The sequence below is a fragment of the Microtus pennsylvanicus genome, chromosome Y (assembly GCF_037038515.1).
Source record: "Microtus pennsylvanicus isolate mMicPen1 chromosome Y, mMicPen1.hap1, whole genome shotgun sequence".
NCBI lineage: Eukaryota > Metazoa > Chordata > Mammalia > Rodentia > Cricetidae > Microtus > Microtus pennsylvanicus.
In genome coordinates this window covers 13011603-13031078 of record NC_134602.1, presented here as the reverse complement: position 1 = coordinate 13031078, position 19476 = coordinate 13011603, and positions in this window count along the sequence as shown.

The following is a 19476-nucleotide window of genomic DNA, read 5'->3' as shown; positions in this document are numbered from 1 at the left end:
ATTCCTATTCCTCCCAGCATTCTCTTATGTTTATTCCACCCACCTATGTTCTAAGCTTTCAGGCCAAACAGTTTCTTTATTTAATTAACCAATGACCTCTACTCCACCATTACTCCTATTTCTGTTTAAACAAGAACGGAATCTTTAACTTTAACATAGCAAAATTACATATAACAAAACAGTTATCAAGCAAGAATTACAGTTACAGTATTTATATCTATTTTATCTTTTATCATAACAATGGAAAACTATAACTATCTATCTATTCTTCAACTCCATCAGAGACTCCAGAATAATACAGTATTACCTAAGCAAACAAAAAGTAAGCCATTTTCAAACTCTAGAAATGACAGAGACATCTCGCTGCCTGGACAGTCACCCAAAGTTCCTCTGTACCGTTGGTGTTTCCATCCTCAGCCTACAGGCCCATAGTTTCCAGCAGACATTTCCATGAAGCAGGAAATTTCAAAGGCAGTCACTATCTGCTTGTCTTGAAGAATGTTTTGGTGACCCTTTCCTAAATCAGGAACACGAAAAGATCATCTCACCTTTAGGCAAGTTCAGTAGTCCTCTCTCTGAGTGTTTTCTGTGTACAGTTTATGCAACAATCCAGGCAAGAGCAGTTTCTTCCCCAAATGGCTATCAAACTCCATAAGGATCCTCTGTGATGTCCATCTTCTTCCTGAAGTAGATATGTGCTGCCAAGAGTAGAGTGTCTCACTGTCATGAAAAACCCTAAGGTACTAAAACATTAAATAGCCTATTTTGTAGTCTAGAGAGTTATGAATAATGCCTATCTAACTGAAATATATATATCTATGTAGCTTGAAAATCTAACTAACATGACTACAAACTTGACTATTATTTATGATTATCCATTAATAACCTATATACATTATATTTTTAAATGAACTACACAATCACAATACCTTAATTAAGATCAAAAATGCATATACATATAACACAATTGACCTAAAATCTCTATCAGTAAAGCAAAATCTATACTAATGCAAATATTCATATCTATATCACATCCCACTTTAAATGTAAAAGAACGTTTATAAGCCATATTTGGGAACGCGGGTGCAGTTTTTTCTCTCCAAAATGCTTCCTGCTGAATGGTGGCATCATTATTGATTTTTCTTAGTTGGCAGTTGAGTGAAGCAATTTTTTAAAGGTGTTCACAGCAACTTTTAAGTAGGGCGTGGTCCATCCTACCATATTAGGATAGAGGCATCCACAGACTATCACCCTCTGTGAAAACAAAATAGAAATTCCTTTCCAAAGCATCATGTCCTTATATCCAAATTTCAAAGTCAAGGCATTTTCAAAATATCTATGTTGGATTATTTCAGCAGCTTTTATAAAGAAACATCTTTGAGCAGCTATTGCTACTGCCTCAAAATTCAAATGATTCAAAAAGAGCATAATAGCATACAATATCAAAATTCGCTGTGAATTTTCCACCTTTGTGCGCTTCAATTTAACCTCTATTTTGTTTATTTTTCCTTTTTATTTTTTGCCTTTTGAGACAGGTTCTCTGTATCTTTGATCTGGAATAACTCTGTATACCTGTCTGTCCTTGAAGTCTCAGAGATCTGCCTCTCTCTGCCTTTCAGGCATTGGGATTAAAGGTGTATGCTACTACACATTGAACTCACAAAGATCTGTTTGTCTCTGCCTTCAAGGCACTAGGATTAAAGGCGTGTACTACCTCACCTTGAAGGTACAGAGGTTAATCTCCCTCTGCCTCCCATGTGTTGGGTTTACAAGTGTGTACTACCACACCCAACAACTCTCTTCCTTTTTTTAACTTTAAGAACTTCAAATTTTAGCCTGCACATATTTTTAACACACTGTAAATCATTTAAAAATTTTCCTTGTCTTTGAATCTCACTTTACTCTATTTCTCTCTCTGTTTTTCTGACCACATGAGTCTTTCATTTACCAAGTAATCTCAGTAGGACTAAAGCCGTGGCTTTTCTGGCCAGATGTAGCCCATTCCTTAGCTTTCTGCCATTCCAACCTTGTGGCTGAGGTACCGAACAGAGCCGCATTCAGTGCCACAAGTCTACAGTGTTTCAAGGTCCTTGCCATCAAAGAGGCTGCAACAGACAACACTCAAGCCCTCTTTCGGTAGCTGGCCCTCCTTCCTCAAACAGTCAGAGTTTGCCCAGGCAGGATGGCCCAGAAAGCCGGCATTTTAAAACAACACATTTTTTTCCCTGCTACTGCTGAAAACATACAAGCATTCAGTTGGCTTTTATCAACACCATTTAAATGTTTTGTGGCAGGACCTCTTAAGGGCTGCAGGGTTTTGCAGCTGAAGCTGAGTCAGCAAGCCTCTTTTAGATGAGAGCCCTTGCTTTCTTCTAGCAAGCAGAGCAGACCGAGACATCGCTGCTACCAAGAAAACATGCTGTACTCTTTCCCAAGCTTTCTCAGGCTTTCAGTGGATTCAGTTGTCCACAAGGCTGCAAGCCATTCTGTAGTTATTTGAGCAGCGAGGCTGTGTCCCCAGCACCACGGCCGCATGAAGGTTATGCCTGAAATAAATACACAAAAACTGTATTCTTTTAAACACTGCTGGCCCATTAGATTCAGCATTTTAACCCATTTCTAATAATCAGTGTAGTATAACGAGGTGCACTTACCAGGAAAAATTCGGCATGTCTGACCTGGTGGCTGGCTGCATCGACATCTGTCTCAGAGAGCAGAGCTATGGCATCTGCCGGGGAGAGGGGAGCATGGCTTCTCTGAGCTCACTACCTCTTCCTCCCGGCATTCTATTTTGTTTACTCCACCTACCTATGTTCTAACCTATCAGCTGAAGCGGATTCTTTCTTTAAATAATCAATAAACTTCTTCTGTCACTTTATCCTTTCAACAGCTTGCCCATATAAATCTCCCATGTGTCTTTTGTTGTATAATCTTTCATTTGTAAAGAACTTGCACTCTCAGGGGAGGATTTTTCTGACATCTCTGTGGATGGAGATCATATGAGGAAGATCAGATGAGCAACCATGACAACTCTAATGCTGTAGAGTTAGGTGGACCAGAGATTGATGGCTGACATTCCTGTGCTATGCATCAGATGCCCCTGAACTCTGGCCCTTTTGACAGACAGGCAGACTTCCAGTTGGTCACACATACTTATCTCATTCAGGTTCACAGATACTGTAAATGGAGTTTTAATTCTTCTCCTAAACTAATAAAAAAACCAAGATTAGGAGAAGAGAAGAGCCTGAAGTAAGGCCTCAAAATGGGTCATTTTGCAAAGGAAAGGTTACCTGCCTCCATGTATGCTGTCTCCCTTTCTTAGTCAAATCCATCCTTCCAGTGTCTAGCTAACAGCTAACCATAGGATTGAACCCAACTGCCTTTGATTTCTGAAATAAGTGCTGTCCCCTTAAGGTCTCATAACAGCACAGGAAGGTTTGTAAGACTGTCCCAGCAACAATTTAAAGCAATTCTAGGACACCAAGGATGCAGCAAATTTGGTTTATTGGTAATATAGATCGTTCTGATGGGAAAAAATGATGTAGCATTAAAAAAAAAACAGATTGGTGTACTCACGATGAAATTATGTGATATGGCACACACAGGCTTCTGGTTCTGAATACTTCATGCTCGGTGGGTTTTGGAGATTGTCGTGACCCTGAACCTAGCTGGAGGCTTTGGGGCCTTGAAAGGACAAGACTTAATATTTCAGGACATCCTTGTACTTGGTCCCCACTGTTTACTGATTTCCTTACAGAGAATGAGCAGCCATCTACTCCTGCTGCCATGCCTTCCCCACATGAACAGAGAGAAGACCCTATACACACAGGTCGCTTGTATCACATGTGAAGGCATAAGTCACAAACAAACTCCCACAGCAGTTTAGAATTGTGATTAATAGAATGATTAGTTCTTGAAAGGGGAAAAACTTAGAGATCACAATCCCTTACAAAAGCCCTCTGCAGGATCAGAAAAGGAGCCTAGTAGCCGGAAGGGAAGCTCAAGCAAGAGATCAAGCTGAAGGTAGAAGTTGCTTTGTAAAAGAGAGAGAGACCACAACTCAATGGGATGGTATCTCAGTGGCTATTCAGGAACCATCACAGAGAAAGGATCTGCTTCATGCATGAGAGTCACCGATGATTTCCCTTTAAGAAAAAAACCCATCAAAACTCCCAATAACATCATCAGCATTCAACAACATGTCTATGATTTCTTTGCCTTGCCTTTGATTGTGCAGTAAATGATGCTGATAGTTAATCTGTGCAATTAATGCAAATTTCCTTGTAACTGACTAGACAGAATAGACAGGTTATCTTAAACACAGCAGGGAGTCACTCTACGATGGAACTGGTTCATCATCACCTGTGTGACAGTGACATAATTAAGATCTTTCCTTTGTCTATAAATCTCATTATGTTCAACATGATATGTTGTCATACAGGTTTGTTAGGGTTTGTCCCACTGGTGGTTTCCTTGGTATGCTTACATAATTTTTGCCAGATCCAATCAGTTTTGCCATGCACTCTCAGCTCCACGTCATTGTGTTCCCCTTATGTTCCAGTCCAGGCATTTTAGACCTCTTGTAACTGTTGTAAGAGTATCTCATGTTCCACCTAAATGATTTAGGGTTTTATTTAGGCTGGGTTTTATCTTCCATCACTGAGTTCATTGACTTTCCTTGGGCGTAATTCCTGGGACACTGAGCCTAACTCCTGGGGGAACCTCCAGTTATTTCTCCTTTCTTAGATAGTTTACACTCTCACTATGAATGTGAGAGTGTTTCTGTAGCAAATATTCTTCTCAAGATGAGAAGAAACTTCAATATTACAATCCATTTGTTATTGTGATTTAAATACACACACACAAACACACACAAGTCAATGCACATACACTGATGATATCTCAATTTATGGGGCCATTCTGTGGATGTCAAGATCGATATCTCTCGAGTGGTTCTCAGAAGGCCATAGGGTGACCCTCTCTAGGTACTTAAGCAGGGAGGAGAAGTTGACCGCACTGTGACATGTCCCTAGGAACTATGTGTGCCATGTCCCATAGTCAGACTGATGACTGACTATCTTGAAAACCACCATGGAACTTTTGTTTGGCAAATGATGGAGATCAAGTCAGGGTCAAAATCAGAAACCTAGATGGAGCTTCCAAGCTCCAGTGGAAGAGCAGATGGATGGAGAAAAAGAGCAAGGATGTCAGGAATATAAGGGCTTGGTCCACACTATGAGACACTGTGCCTGAACTAAGGGGATTTCAACTAATCCAGTGACCTGGGATTGAAAGAACATGGGATCAAACTGGAAGCTCTGAATGTGGCTGACAATTGGGGCAGACGGAGAAGCCAAAGATAATGGCACTTGCAATTGTCTGCATATCATACACTGGCTTTTTGTGATCATATTTTTTGTGGATGCATACCTTGCTAAATCTGGATGGATGAAGGGTGGGCTTGGACTTCCCACAGCTCAAAGTACCCTGCCCTCTATTTGGACTGGTGTTTGAGTGGAGAGGTTTATTTGAGGAGCAAGAAGAATGTGGGAGGAGGAAGAGAAGTGGAAAGTTTGATAATTATTATTATGAAGTAATAAGTAATAGAAAAATCAATAGAAAATAACCAATGAGGACATTGGAGCTAGGAAAAAAAAAACATTCATGTGAGTTGTTGACTCAGACCAAAAATTATTTTACAGAAAAAAAAAAAACACATAAAAAGGTTGAGTTACTTGGAAAATATGACTCAAGTAATTGGGAAGAAGATTGGGGTTTTTATTTTGGGTCTTCATGGGGCTGTATGAGCAGCATTTTAGGACCTGTATGCTGGATATTTCTGGGGGTTAGTAGGGAAGAAACCTGGCTAGGAGTAGTTTTATGACATAAGTAGAGCCTTGATGGTGTCACAAAGCTTTGGTTGGGGGTGGCAACTCTGTTCCACATGAAGCACTGGTCTTCTGTGAAGGTGGGCTTACTATCTTCACGGTGGCTGAGGAGGTCAGTTCAGCTCTTGGGCTCCACAACTGTTCAACCGAATTTCCAGAAGTTGGAATCTAGAGAGCCAAGATATTTTCTTTTGGTAAATATGTTTAGGAAGCAACTAGGACCTCTGTAGTCAAAGAAAGGTTTCTTTCAAATCTGCTCTGGGTCCAAAATTTATGTCGTTAACAGCTCCTATATTTGATAGCTGGGGGATGGTTAATGTCGGGTATTCTCCCCACTCTATCTTTGTTAAACATGTCCAATTCCTCAGTCCACTTAAATGGCAAAGATCCTCTTTGTCCATATGTGTTTTAAAAGATAATTATTTCTAATAGGTGCTGTTGCACAGATTAATGTTTCTTTCTTTTGGCAGTTTGACTCACAGTACTCACTTCTCTAATGAAGATACAGAATATCTTTATGTAATCAACCTGGATCTGGATCAGGAGACACAATAGAGACAGTCAGTGGACTGGAGTGCCATGACCTTGGGCAGGTGGTTATAGATCAGCCAACTAACCAGTAGCTTGAGTGGTAAGGAGAGGAGTGGCTGTTCTTTGAATTCTTTGCCATTTGTTCAGATATTTCTTTGTAGTAATAAGGAGCAGCGGCTGGGCTGCATCCCCAACACCCCAGCAACCTGGCTCGGCTAGCTTATGCCCCGAAATAATTACACAGACACTGTATTCATTTAAACATTGCTTTGGCCCTTAGCTCTAGCCCTTACTGGCTAATTCTCACATATTAATTTAGCCCATTTCTAATCATCTGTGTAGCGCCCCTAGGTGCGCTTACCGGGAAGATTCTAGCCTAAGTCCATCCTGGGTCGGAGCTTCATAGCGTGCGTCTTCCCTGGAGCAGGTAGCATGGCGTCTCTCTTGCGTCTGCTCTGGAGAGGAGAGCTGCGGAGTCTGACCTCACTTCCTCTTCCTCCCAGTGTTCTGTTCTGTTTACTCCACCCACCTAAGGGTGGGCCTATCCAATGGGCCTAGCAGTTTCTTTATTGCTTAGCCAATGAAATCAACAGATTGTTATGACACTCCCACATCACTTCCCCTTTTTCTGTTTAAACAAAAATGAAGGCTTTAACTTTAACATAGCAAAATTACATATAACAAAACTGTTATCAAGTAAAAGTTACATCAGAAACATTTATACATATAACAAAATTGACCGTAAATCTCTATCAATAAAGCAAAATCTATACTAATGCAAATTATTCATGTCTATATCATATCCCCCTTTAAATGTAAAAGAACATTTATAAACCATATTTGGGAACATGGGCGCAGTTTTTTCACTCCAAACTGCTTCCTGCTGAATGGGGGCGTCGTTAATTAGGTCTTTCATGGTATAACCTGTATGCTAGTTTCATCTTAGTTGGCAGTTGAGCAAAGCAATTTTCTGAAGATGTTCACAGCAACCCTTCAGGAGGACGTGGTCCATCATAACAAATCGGAATAGAAGAAATCCATAGAGTCTCATCCTCTGTGAAAACAAAAGAAGAATCTCTTTTCCAAAGTATCATATCCTTAGATCCAAATTCTGAAATCATACCCTCATGATATCCGTACTGGTTCCAATTGGCAGCCCATATAATGAAATGTCTCTCTGTACTTAGCTCCTTCACATTCAAAAAATTTAAAGAAAACACAATAATACAAAGAATCCAGACTCTCTGTGAATTTTTCATCTTTACGCGGCTTATATTTCTTTATTTCTTTTAATCTCTTAACTATCTGTACTCTAAAGACTTTACCTTTTTTTTAAAACCATTAACTTTATTCTCTATATTCTTTTTCTTCTCTTTCCCAAGCCTACGTACATTCATCCAACAGTGTGACTCATTTAGTGGTCTGAATCTGTCCTATTGTGAATCTGCAATTTTTTACCATTAGGAGCACTTTTGATTTGCGCCTTTAAATCACTAGGCACTTAAGAAGCTAAGCGGTGACAGTCCTAAGTTAACGCTTTGCTTTTTGAGCGTATATCTGTAGACCAGGCTGTCTTTGAACTCTCGGAGATCCACCTGTCTCTGCCTCCCAGGCATTGGGATTAAAGGCGTACACTACTACACCTTGAACTCACAGAGATCTGTTTGTCTCTGTCTTTTAGGCACTGGGATTAAAGGAGTGTGCTATCACACCTTGAAGTCACAGAGATTTACTTTAAGAATTTTAACTTTTAGTCTGCATATATTTTAACACTGTAAATCATTTAAAATTTTTCTTTGTCTTTGAATCTCTCTTTACTGTATATCTCTCTTTTTCTGATCACATGAGTCCTTAATTTACCAAGCAATCTCGGTAGGACTAAATGCGTGGGTTTGCCGGCTAGATGTAGCCCATTCCTTAGCTTTCCAGCCTCATGGCTGAGGTACTGGCTGTAGCCATGTTTATAGCATTTCAAGGTCCCTGCCAGCCAGCGAGCTACAACAGACAACACTCAAGTCCTCTCTCGGTAGCTGGCCCTCCTGCTTCAAACAGTCAGAGATTGCCCTGGCAGGATGGACCAGAAAGCCGGCATTTTTAAACGGCACAGCTTTTTTCCTGCTACGGCTGAAAACCGAAAAGCATGTGTTCAGTTTTTCGTCAACACCGTTTAAGTGTTTCGTGGCAGGACCTCTTAATGAGCAGCAGGCTTTGCAGCTAAAGCTGAGTCAGGAAGCCTCTCTTAGATGAGGCGCTTGCTTGCCTCTGGCAAGCAGAGTAGACCTGAGAAATTGCCATAATCAAGAGAACATGCTTCACACTTTCCCAAGCTTTCTCAGGCTTTCAGTGGGTTCAGTTAGCCACACGTCTGGGTGTCATTTGTAGTAATAAGGAGCAGCAGCGGGGCTGCATCCCCAACACCCCAGCCGCCTGGCTCGGCTAGCTTATGCCCCAAAATAATTACACAGACACTGTATTCATTTAAACATTGCTTTGGCCCTTAGCTCTAGCCCTTAATGGCTAGTTCTCACATATTAATTTAGCCCATTTCTAATCATCTGTGTAGCGCCCCTAGGTGCGCTTACCGGGAAGATTCTAGCCTTGGTCCATCCTGGGTCGGAGCTTCATAGCGTGCGTCTTCCCTGGAACAGGTAGCATGGCGTCTCTCTTGTTTCTGCTCTGGAGAGGAGAGCTGCGGAGTCTGACCTCACTTCCTCTTCCTCCCAGTGTTCTCTTCTGTTTACTCCACCCACCTAAGATGGGCCTATCCAATGGGCCTAGCAGTTTCTTTATTGCTTAGCCAATGAAATCAACAGATTGTTATGACACTCCCACATCATTTCTTTCTCACTTTAGGTATAGGCATAGCTTCCTCTCTCATTGATATAGTAAGTCAGGAAGTAGGTTTCTCAGTAGAAGTCAATTGCATTTTGCAGCAGGAATATGGCTCTGATACACATATACTGAGCTGTAGACAAGAGTTTGATAATTTTCCTATTAATTTCTTAAGAACATATTCCATTTAGGTATCCAAATCTATTCAGCCCTGCCTTTTTCACCTGCTCCAAAGTTATTCCTAAAAAGAGCCTTGACCTCACATCCTCACCTTCGTATCCTTGCAGGCACTTATGGTGGAGGAAACCACTTTGTGTCTGATTTAAACTGAAGAGTTCTTCCTATGCAGAGATTGGCAGCTATGAAGCCCAAGCACAGAAACAGAGCCAAGAGACAGTGGAACAGGAGTGCTGTGGCCTATCTCAGAAAGTCTCCCGCCATGATGAAGATGCCTCTCAGTATGAGTGGCATGCCACATCTCCAGAAGAAAAATGGGCCATCGCTCCAGAAGCAAAAACTTAGTAAGCCTTTTGAGGCCTTGGAGAATATTGTTGGCCGCAGAATTTCTCATGGCTGGAAGGAAGCCAATGAACCAGTCACCCATTGGAAAGCCATCATTCTAGATCAACTGCCAACATATCCCTCTCTCTATTTGTTGAAATATGATGGGATTGATTGTGTCTATGGCATGGAGCTTCATAGTGATGAAAGGATTTTAAACCTGAAGATCCTGCCTAATAATGTGCCATTTCCTCAGGTGACAGACACTCATCTCTCAAACACCATAGTTGGCAGAGCAGTGAAACATACATTCATGGGCACAAATGGCTCTAAGAATGACTGGAACGGGATGGTCCTAGAAGAGGTGCCAATCATGAAGACCTGGTTTTATATTACCTACAAGAAAGATCCGGTCTTGTACATTTACCACCTCCTGGATGACTACCTGGAAGGCAACCTCCACATCATGCCAGGCTCTAAGGAAGAGTGGAGTGGCGTGGTCCCAGATGAGGTGCAGACCATAACGACCTGTTTCTACATTGTCAACGAGAATGATCCGGTCCTGTACCTTTACCACCATCATGATGATTCCATTGAAGGCAACCTCCACATCACGCCTGAATGTCCTCCAGTAGAGGTGACTTTGGAATTAGGCAGGGATTCCTTGGAGGGCTAAAGAGTGCAGTACAACAAAAAAGATGGAACCCAAGAGATAGGTAAAATTATTTGCCAAGTTCCCAACAAACCTTCTGTGTATTTCATCAAGTTTGATAATGACTTCCATATCTATGTCTATGATTTGGTGAAGATCTGTTAAAGTGAAATTCTCAAATTTTGAGGGGCAGACTTAATGCTCTCTTTGGGAATGTGTTTTTTCAGAGATACCTCAGGTCTTCTATGAATCCTGGTATCTTTTCCAATGGATTATTCTTTCTCAAAGAATAAAAATTTGTTAACATGTTGTGTTATTTGGTCAATGATGGATTGTGTTTGGTGGATGGGGCATCACAGAAATACATGCCTCAAAACAAAGCAGGATTTATGGTCTTTTCCCCTTGGAGAGTAAAGGACTGGGGATGCGTGGTGTGGTAAAGGACAAGATGGCTGTCAAGGAAGCAGTGGAGAGGGGACAAAAAGTTGTATGATCTCGGGGCGGTATGAAGCTTGAAGGAAAACCATGTCAAATGGAAAGATGTGACCGATATCAGCGTGAGGTATTGGGACTTAAGAGGATAAAGAGTAGATTAATCAGGAAGGGACACAAATGTATACTCAAAATCAGAGAAAATTAGGTTTCATTTGATGAATGGTTTAATTCGTACTGGCTGTAAGTCAAAGGATGTTTGATCTCCACTAGAGCATGTTGCTTAGTGAAAAGTGTCTCCGCTCAGTTGCTCTTCTCCAGTAAGTTGGACATCAAGCTACCTACTTAGTTTTGCCAGAATTCTGTCTGCCACCTACTTTGTCATGCCTGGATTCGGTATGCCTTGAACTCTCATAGGTCTTATCCATGCCATCCAACCCTTGTCAGTTCATTTAAATAATTGCCCTGCCATATCTGGAAAACAGTGTTCCCTTTCATTGATCATGTTCTGTAGTACTTGGGCTATAAAACTCATGAACACACTCACCCACACACAGGATAAACATGTACATATGATGCCCACTAGTGTGTGACATGCACACATATGATGAATGCACCCAACTCCATAATATCAGTAAAGTAGGGAATCCATGATGCTAGGTGGAGTCTGGCAAAGACCCCACACACCCATCAAACCGCCAAATACCAGTATGGTACTGATGTCTGACTCCCATCCTGTAAGGAACCGGCTTTGCCCTATGTACATAACACACATCCGATCCCATACGGGTCTGCCAGGTCCTCTAGCACAAGGTAATGCAGAAATTGATCAATTATTGATTGGTAGTGTGCTTCAAGCCTCTGAATTTCATAAAAAACATCATGTTAATAGCAAAGTTTTGAAGAAAGAGTTTTCTATTACATGGCAACAAGCTAAGGAGATTGTGAAGTAATGCCCTACCTGCTCTTTCTATAACCAAACACCACTGCCAGCAGGAGTTAATCCAAAGGGCACTCATAGAAATGAAATCTGGCAGATGGATGTGTTCCACTTTGCAGAATTTGGCAAATTGAAGTATGTTCATCACACCATCGACACTTATTCAGGCTTTCAGTGGGCAACTGCTTTAAGTTCAGAAAAAGCTGATTCAGTAATCACTCATTTATTAGAAGTCATGGCTATCATGGGTATACCTACACAAATAAAGACAGATAATGGTCCTGCTTATGTCTCTAGGAAGATGAAATGGTTTTTTGATCATTACAATATCAAGCATGTTACAGGTATACCATACAATCCTACAGGTCAAGCAGTCATAGAAAGATCAAATCGAACTATAAAGGATATGTTGAACAAACAGAAAGGAGTGGAAAACACCCCTAGAAATAGGTTACATAATGCTTTGTTAACCTTGAATTTTCTCAACGCTAACGAGAAGGGAACGACGGCTGCAGAAAGACATTGGATAATGGAAAAGTCTGCTGAACTAAATCAACCAGTTTATTTCAAGGATGTACTGACCTCACAATGGAAGCCAGGAGATGTGCTGCGTTGGGGAAGGGGTTTTGCTCTTATCTCCACAGGTGAGGAAAAATTATGGATACCGTCAAAATTAATAAAAGTTCGGTTTGAGGAAGGGAAGTCACTTGGAAAAGATAAGTAACAATTCATTCACAAGGATGACCGACGTACAGATGGTAAGGATTACTAATAGGATGGAGGCAGGGTTCTTTTCTTATCTCCACAGGAAAATATTCATCTCCAAAGAATTTGAGGGACCCTGAATATTTAATTACTGATGGATGGAAAATAGTTACGACCCATTAAACATCAACAATAAAATTCTATACATATCGTAAGTATTGATTTTATATATATATATATATATATATATATATATATATATATATATATATGTTTTATTGAACACTTCTTTATAAATGTGTAGAGCTGGTTTTGGAGTTGGACTATGGCTCAGTCCTTCTTCAATTCCAAGCCTGTTGATAAGAGGTATTTCAAAGTTTCTGTCTCAGGTCAGGAGCCATGAAATGGGACAGAATAAGAATAATTTTATACTTGATAAACTTTCTTTGCCTTCCCTCACATCTGTGTCTTTCTTTATATGTCAGTATAAGTCCTTGTTGTTAATGTTTAAATTTCCCATAACAAGCAACATATTATCCTACAGTAATTTTTGAAGTTTCCAGGATGAAGATGGGGCCCCACAACATCAACTCAATCTGGTTTTTATGACGTCATGAATTTTTTTTTAAGCACTAATTTTAGACCTGTTTTTTGGTACCAACTGCAAGAGACAATTTCATATGATGCACATTTTTGACAACGCTCTGGCCGGACCTTCTCGAAACACACAGAGACTAGTTATAATTTTCTTAAGTCAAAGGTTAATTTGGGAATTTTACCATCGTTTGCTTTCACAGGGGCCCCTAAGAAGAATGTCGCCCCCATGTCAGCTAGAAGCAATCTAAGAGGACGACGTCCCCTCTCCCAACAGAGTTTGCCCACAGGGTTAGGGACATCTTTTAGTGGTTGGTTTAGGAGTGAGGGGATGGGGAGATATTGTATGTAATTAGGGATAAAAAAAAGGGGGATTAACTGGGTTGATGGGATGATTGGTATTTGTGACTTACTGTTTTTAGAAAATTATGTTGGTACTGTTTCTTGTATATTGATATATTGAATATTGAATGTGAGTGTTCCTACCTCTATTTTGGTATAAGAGTATGCTTATATTGTATGGATACATCTATCATATCACAATGTACATTTCTACCTCTGGTACTATTTATGTAATAACATTGTTTACATTTGATAAGTAATGACATTGTTTACAGGTGAAGATCATTGTCTTCATACATTGCACAATTGTTTATTCCCTTAGTTTTCAAATTAGATAGGTATTGAGAATTACATGTTTGTCATATTATTTTTAGGTTAATCAGGTCTTTTAGATACATAGAGATTATTTTCAGTATAGATAGTATAATCTTCAGCCTCTTTGAAGAGCTGTAGAAAATGGCCTTTAATCTAACCTAGAATTCTGTGCCATCGAGACACAATTTACTCCTGGCAACACCACTCTACTCCCGAGAGAACGTTGAGCACCAAAGACACTCCACTGGGAGCTTGTCTTCCTGGCAGAACTGGCCTTTGGGTTAAGAAAAACCCATACCTCAACTACAGACTAAGATATAAACAGGATTGTCTTATCTTGCCAAGACAGGGTAGGATAATCCTAAGAAAGTTCCTTGCATTTGAGAATGGTATGTCAGTTATGTTAGGCCTTAGCCAAAGTTGGTTGACTCAACATTGCAAACGAGATTTTGGGTGATTGCCCAGGCAGTCAGTTGTCTCTGTCATTTGTTGCACATTTTGGATATCTCTTTTTTGTTAAGTAATATTTACTCCCTTCTCAGATCTTTGATGGAGTTGAAGATTATTTAATTGTAGTTACTCTTTAGCAAAACTTTTGCTCTCAATATTGTTTGTTATATTTATCATTTGTTATTATTGTTATAGTTATATTTGGTTTAGTTGTGTCTTATTTAGACAAAAGGGGGAGATGAAGGGGTTAAATCAGCTCCCTTTAGAGGGCGGGGTTTGCCTCAGGCGAATCCCTGCCAATAAAGGGTGCGCAGAGAGGCGGCTTGCCCCTTTTTTGTTCCTCGCTACCTGTGCTACGCTGGAACTTTGGTTCAGTAAGTTTAACAATAAACTAGTAAATATTCTTTGATATCTGCATTGCCTTTATTTTGTCAGTTCCTTTTCTGCTTCAGCTGTTAATTCTCTGGGACTGTTTAAATCTTTATCACCATCCAAGGTCTTGTTCAAATGAATTATTAGATCAGGTGTTATCCCAATAGTTGGTCGTAAACTGGAAATGTCTCCTAACAGTCTTTGAAAGTCATTAAGAGTCTGTAAGCGATCTCTCCAAATTTGTGCCTTCTGTGTCTTAATTTTTTGCAAACCTATTCTATAACCTAAATAATTAACAGAATCTCCCTTCTGAATCTTTTCAGGAGCAATTTGCAATCCCCATTTAGGTAACAGTATCTGTATTTCTTCAAACAGTCTGTTCAAGGTATCTATGTTTGAATCAGATAACAATATGTCGTCCATGTAATGGTATACAATAGATTTGGGAAATTTCTTGCGTATTATTTGCAATGGTTGGTTCACAAAATATTGGCACAGGGAGGGGCTATTTAACATACCCTGGGGGAGGACGGTCCAGTGGTACCTCCTCGAAGGTTGAGAATTGTTATAAGTAGGCACTGTGAAGGCAAATTTTTCTCTATCTTCTTTTTGCAAAGGTATAGTGAAAAAACAATCCTTTAAATCAATAACTATGAGAGGCCATCCTTTTGGTAATAAAGAGGGCAACGGAATTCCAGATTGCAGAGGGCCCATAGGTTGAATAACCTTGTTGATGGCCCTCAGATCTGTCACCATTCTCCATTTACCTGATTTTTTCTTAACCACAAATACAGGAGAATTCCAAGGGCTGGTAGATTCTTCTATATGTCCAGCATCTAGTTGCTCTTGTACCAGCTGTTCTAAAGCCTGTAGCTTTTCCTCAGCTAAAGGCCATTGCTTTGTCCATATTGTTTTCTCAGTCAACCATTTTAGAGGCAAGGCTGTTGGTATTTCTGAAGGGACATCAATTGCTTGTTCCTGCACAGCCCTAATGGCCAGTTTTGTCCTTTTGTAATAACTTTTAATATTCCTTTCAGAAATATGGGCTCTAGAAGTAGCAGGAATGTTAATTTGAGTATTCCATTGTTGTAATAGGTCACGACCCCATAAATTCATTGCAATATTGGCTACATAAGGCCTTAATTTTCCTATTTGTCCCTCAGGCCCTATACATTCAACCCATCTCGTGCTCTGCCTTACTCGAGATAGGGTTCCAATTCCCAGGAGCTGAACATTTACATTCTGAAGAGGCCAATATAGATGCCAAGATTCTGTGGGTAATGATACTTACATCAGCACCTGTGTCCAGTAGGCCAGTAATAAAAATGCCATTTACACACACTCTCAGCTTAGGTCTTTGATCATTTATAGAAGTTTGCCAAAACACACGTAACTCATCTTTCTGATTACTATTGCTTGTAACAGTAGGCATGTTGCTTTCTAATTGTCCTGACGAGGCATGTTCTCTGCAGAAACTGGGAATGTCTGAACCATGTTTGCCATGGGGGCCTGAGAGGCCCCCCCTCTCACGTTTCCCATCTGTATCAGGTTGCCTTGTCTATCTCTTGTAGAACTGCATTCATTCGTCCAGTGTCTGCCCTTCCCACATATTCTACATAAACCTGAAGGCTGATTCCTTCTATTCCTGTTATTTCTAGAAGAAATAACATATTATTATTTCTGAAAACCCGTTGTTTACAATTCCTTTTCATATGACCCATTTTGCCACAATTAAAACATTTGGTATTCTGGTGTCTCCTTTTACCATTGGAAATTGCTTCTTCTACCCATGCTTCAGTGCCATAGTCAAATGTGTCAACATCTAGTGTATGCAAGACCCATTCTTCCAAGGACGCTGATCTGAACATTAAAGGCCTCAAGATCCTTTTGCATTCCACATTAGCATTTTCGTAAGCCAAAGACTCAATTATTATACGTCTTGCTTCTGGGTCAGGTATCCCCATTTGTACAGCCTTAGTTAATCTTTGTAAAAAGTCACTAAAGTGTTCTCTCTGACCCTGTTTAACTGTGACAAATGATTCCATTCTCTGTCCTGGGTCTTGTACTCTGTCCCAAGCCCTTAAGGCTGCTGTAGTACACATGGAGAGTATGTTTTCATCCAAATTAGCTTGTTCCTGAGGGTCTGAAAAGAGCCCTTCACCTAGAATTTTATCTAGGGAAACGTCAATTCCCTTCGCCTTTTCCTGCTGTTCTAAAAGTCTAGCCTCTTGCCTGAATAAGCATTTCCATTTTAATTGCGGTCCACTCTCAAGGACCGCGGAGCTCAGCTGGAGCCAGTCCAAGGGGGTTGCTTTGCTTGTTGTGGCCCAAGATTTTAGCATCTCTTTAACAAAAGGGGAGTGCATCCCAAAAGACATGATGGCCTGTTTAATTTCTTTGAGATCATTCATACGGACAGGCTCCCATGTATCTTCCTTGATGACCCTAGGGTTTCTGGAACCAACCACCTTTTCTGTTGTTATTACAGGAAAGGCATGTAGAGCTGTAGGTAGAGCTTTGTGAAAATTTTCCCGGAGGGATTTATCCACAGATGTAGTTAAAATTTGCCTTTCTACCCTTTGCTCTTCTTCATCAGAATTTAGAAATTCCTCAATCTTTTCAATTCTATTCACCATTGCTTTTTGTAATGTCTGAATCTCCTGCCCAGAATTATGTTCTAAAGCCTTCATTGAGGATTCTAGAGTATGAAATTTGTCCAGTAGAGATAACTTGTCATCTTTGGACATAATTTTTATGGCATAAACCGTGCCTTCTTGTATTGACAACCTTTCCGCCAATCTGTCATAAGCTTTAGACAAAATTCGATTGTCACATTCAGCAGTTTTGATTCTCTCAGTTAACATTTCAGTTCCTACAGAAAGGGACTGCTGAAACTTATGATCTAATTCAGCTGTTCCTTCTTCCATAGTAATGAATTTCTCCTTAACATCAGAAAGGGACTGCTGAAACTTACGATCTAATACAGCTGTTCCTTCTTCCATAGTAATGAATTTCTCCTTAACATCAGAAAGGGACTGCTGAAACTTACGATCTAATTCAGCTGTTCCTTCTTCCATAGTAATGAATTTCTCCTTAACATCAACCTGTACTTTTTCTAGATTTTGCTCAGTTAACCAAGTCATGTTAAACAAAGATTTGTTTTCTTCCTGGAGAACTTCAAACTGATTCTTGAGAAGATTGTTGTCGCTCTCAATAGTTTTCAAACGTTCAACCTCTGCCTTAAGAGATTTGATCATTTTCCTATTATCAAACCAAATAGTGCTAAGGAAAATTAAGAATCCCAGGAATATCCATATATGTGGTGTGGTAGACACCTCTTGTAAGATCTCCCAAATGGTGCACTCAAAAGAACTATTGAAATAGGCTGCGGTCACGTTCTCAGACATTATTTAGAAAAGAAAAAGTTCTCTTACCTGTAATAACTGGTTCCTGCCCGTGGTGGCGAAAGAGTCCAGTTGAATCCACGTGTCCTAAATCTGAAATAAAACGACTCAAAAACAAAATTGAAACAGACACCAGGCTGATAAGTATTTTTTGCCGGGGCTCTCAGGCCGCTGTCACGTGACCTGAGCACTGGCGGCGGTGGGAGGGGGAGCAGCAGACACAGGCAGCGCGCGCGCCGGCGGGCGGGCACGGGAAATCTGGCCGGGGCGGCTCGGAAAAGAGGCTTAGGCGCTGTTAAAAAGGCTCTGTCGGTATCAAACTCACTGCTTGATACTCTAACAAGCAGCAGGGAAAATCGAGTCGCTCAGAATCTCAGCTGTTTCAGCGCGCGCCCAGAGAGACTGCTCAGAATCTCAACTTCTTCCGCGCGCGCCCAGAGAGACCGCCGCAGCGACCGGGGGTGCAAGAGACTCCGATTCGGGGCCGGTTCTCGGCAAAGCCCCACGGAGCAGGCTCCAGATGTTCCCGCACAAAATAAAGGCAATGCAGATATCAAAGAACATTTACCAGTTTATTGTTAAACTTACTGAACCAAAGTTATAACGTAGCACAGGTAGCGAGGAACAAAAAAGGGGCGAGCCGCCTCTCCGCGCACCCTTTATTGGCAGGGATTCGACAGAGGCAAACCCCGCCCTCTAAAGGGAGCTGATTTAACACCTTCACTTGGGCTATAAAACTCATGAACACACTCACCCACACACAGGATAAACATGTACATATGATGCCCACTAGTGTGTGACATGCACACATATGATGAATGCACCGAACTCCATAATATCAGTAAAGTAGGGAATCCATGATGCTAGGTGGAGTCTGGCAAAGACCCCACACACCCATCAAACCGCCAAATACCAGTATGGTACTGATGTCTGACTCCCATCCTGTAAGGAACCTGCCATCCTGTAACTGGGCTATTTTTGGTTCCTTCATCTTCACAAACTTGGTTAAAATGTTAGAGTTGTCAAACTGGGAGTTAGGGTCCAGCATATAGATAAGCTGTCCCAGGTCAGGTGATTTGGCTACAATTTGGGTGAGAAATTGTACCAGGGAATTCTGGTACACCCTCTCCTCTTCTTCTCCCTGTCCTCATCATCACTCTTGTGGGTGGGCCTGGAGCACAAAGAAGGTAAAATGGAATAAGCCTCCTCCTTAGTGGAAAACCTTGTCAATCCTTAATTTGACCTGACTCTGTGAGGGAATGCAGCACATTTTTTCCTACTAGGTCTCCTCATTCATTGGTTCACTCATTTTTCCAATGAATGATTGAATTCATCCATTCTTCCTTGTCTCTCTCTCTTCTTTCTTCCCTTCTTCCATTTCCCCCTTGATTGTAGAAATTTGAGCAGCAGGGCTGCATCCCCATGGGGCCGGCGTGTAAGGTTATGCTCCGAAATAACAACACAAAACTATTCATTTCAACACTGCCTGCCCCATTATTTTCAGCCTCTTAACCCATG